The sequence below is a fragment of the Choloepus didactylus genome, chromosome 21 (genome assembly GCF_015220235.1).
Source record: "Choloepus didactylus isolate mChoDid1 chromosome 21, mChoDid1.pri, whole genome shotgun sequence".
Lineage (NCBI taxonomy): Eukaryota > Metazoa > Chordata > Mammalia > Pilosa > Megalonychidae > Choloepus > Choloepus didactylus.
Genome location: NC_051327.1, coordinates 2644120 through 2647145, shown reverse-complemented (window position 1 = coordinate 2647145; position 3026 = coordinate 2644120). Strand labels below are relative to the sequence as shown.

General features: G+C 38.7%; 1 pseudogene; it reads left to right on the top strand.

Annotated features, from left to right (window-relative positions):
• The first annotated feature begins 292 nt into the window (after positions 1-292).
• On the top strand, positions 293-1352 carry LOC119517981 (annotated as a pseudogene).
• The last annotated feature ends 1674 nt before the right edge of the window (positions 1353-3026 follow it).

Sequence of the window (3026 nt, the reverse complement as noted above, 5' to 3'; positions counted from 1 at the left end):
GGGTTGGCCTGCACGGGGGTGTGAGCCGCGGTGACCCGGCCCATCCAGGAGGGGCAGCCCCGGGGCCTGGCTGCTGACCCGGCTCTCGCAGCTGAGATTGACCCTCAATTATGGGGAGTGGGAGCAGAGCACTATCAGGTCTGAGAACAGCGGAGTAACCACCTTTCCGGATATTCACCTATGTCCTGTTTTCAAACTGTTTGAAGACTGCATTGTCCCGCCTCCAGTACCAGCAGTTTCTCTGGTCTGTGATCAGTGTGATTCACAGGAACTTCTTAACTAAAAAAAACAGATGAGCCAGGGGCATAGAAAAGACGACTTTTATAACGGCCTGGGATTGGCTATTCGCTCCAGCATTTTCATTGGAGGGAGTTTTCTTTTGAAAAAAAAAAAAAAAAGAAAAGAATTCCTGTAACTTGCCGGAAAAGACCCCATGAGAGCAGGTCAGGGTGGCCATGCACATCTCAAAGCCTGGTGGTGTGGGCTGGACCGCTGTCCAAAGGGGCTGGTGAGGTGGCCAACTACGCTGGCTGTGCATTTGCCCCAGCCACCTCAGCCACTCCTGCCGGAGCTCTCAGTGTCTTAGTGAGGGCCATTCTTTCTTCATATGTTCTAAACGAAAGACTTAATCTTCATGGGAAAATCAGGGTCTACAGTTATGGTCATCCGTGCTCCAAAAGAAGAGGAGACCTTAAAGGAAGTGTCTCACAAGCTAGGTGGTCTCGGTTTTGTGGTCTTTGCAAACTTTGTGGTCTTGGTGTCCTGGATATTAATATTTCTCATGGGACCTTGCCACGGACAGACAAACATCCTTGTGTATATACAATCCGCGCTGTGACTGGAGCATTTTCAGTCTCCCGTGTCAAAGGCCTGGGCATTGCAATTAGAGAACTGTTTGCTGGACATCCCATGCTGCCTCAGCCCCTGGCCTGGCTTCTGCTGCTGGCCCTGATAATATGTGTGAGCACACAGATTAATTATCTGAATAGGGCTCTGGACATATTCAACACTTCCATTGTGATGACAATGTATTATGTATACTTCACAACAGTGGTTTTAACTTTAAATGCACTAATGACACTATTCTTTTTAAGGACTGGCAAGATACACCTGTTAATGATGTCATTTGTTCTTTGAGTGACCCCTTACCATCACTGTGAGGATATTTTTACCGCATGCCTTTAAAGATCTCAGTTTTAGTCTAGCAAGTCTGCCATTGGAAAGCAATGAATGGCAATCTCTCTAATATGCGTGAAATTCGTAATAATAATGAAGAAAATTTAACCTGTGGAATTGAACAACACACTGATGAAAATACATCCTGAAGAAATGGAAATCTGACAGCTTTTTAAAAAAAGAAAAAATTAAAAATTTAATCTATAATTCTGCTAGAAAGTGAATTTGAATATCAAAATGTGTCTGAAAAAACATTTCCTCAAATAAGGTTCTCTAAAGACAATCTTTTTAAAGGCTTTACTAATTGGTACCAAGATACTACTTTCCATACATTTAAACGATAGTAGCTCACTAAAATTACCTCAGTATGTGGCCGATTTCTATTTCTATTAACACTACTATTTTAGAGGTATTTTAAATTTTGAGTCCTTTACTCAAAACTAAATGCACTAATGACAATTTTAGGTCTACAAAAATGCTTTATTTTTTTCATTGGTGTAAAAGCCTGAAATGCATGTTTGTCACCTTCTCTGTCAATCCATGACCATTTTAAAGCTTTTCTATTTAAAAAAAGAACAAAATTGTCTGAATACATTATGCTGTGGTTTACCTTGCCTATAAAACAAACAAACAAAAAAACAATAGTTTGAGAGGGTATAGAATTCTAGGGTTATAACTGTTTGCCTTCAGTACTCTGCCTTTCAGAAAAGGCAGCTGCAAACTTTTTTTTGTTGCCTTCTGACATTCAAAATTGCAGGGAAGCAATCCAATGGCAGGTTTCTTTTTCCTTTTTTAAGAATCACTGTTTTACTTGTCTACCTGATGTTATTTTACCATTTTGCTTTTATACTTAGAATTTAGAAAAATTCACAAAATATGTCTAAATACAGACTTTTCCCCATTAATCCTGACCATAAATTGGGGAACCCTTTTGACTTTTTCTTTCATGGTTTTTGTTCTTTGTCTTTTCTATCCACGTTCTAGAGAAATTTCTTGATAAAGCCTTTTAATTCCCTAATTTGATAATGCTATTCAATTTTTCTTTTTTTCAATCATACTTTATGTCTCCAAAAATTCCTTTCGCCTGTCTGAATACACTATTTCATAGTTTCCTACTTTTGCTTAAGTCATTGTCTTATCCTCTTAAATCTCACTACAGTAGCTTGGTTTCACTAGGAATGATCATTTTGATTCTTTCCGTGGTCCTCCTCTTTCACACTGATGAATTTCTTCAATGTGTCTAGGGATTTTTCTCAGAAATAAGATCAAAATAACTCAATGCCAGTAGCCAGGAGTGAACTTCCTGAACAATTCTTCATCCTGATGGAAAATGAGAACAAAGGAGGAGGAAATTCTATGTGGTTTGGTCATTGACTTATTTATCTAATTGACCTCAGTTTCAGGAAGTTGAGGTAAAATACCCCTCAATTTATGGCATGTTATCATATTCAGTCTATGCAAAAACCTCCTTATTTTTTATGTGTTTCTTTGGTTATTTTCTCCCTCCATTCCTGCCCCCCTCCAACTCCCTTACAAACAATCATTCTAATATGTTCAATAGGTACTTTAATTTGTGTATATTTTTTAAAGCATGTTATTTTGTGTGGTAGAGAGCTCTCCATTTACAAATATAGTTTCTTATTTTTTTTACCCACTACCATGCTTTTGAGATCTATCCAGCATGAATAGATCTAAATGAACAGCTGGATCTGTATGAACATCTAGACTGAACATCTACATTTTGCATTCCATGTTATACTCATCCATTATTTTACTGATGGACTCCAGGTTGCCTTCAGCTTCCCACTTCTGCAACAACCTTGGGCATGGCTAAGAAGGCAAATTTGAGA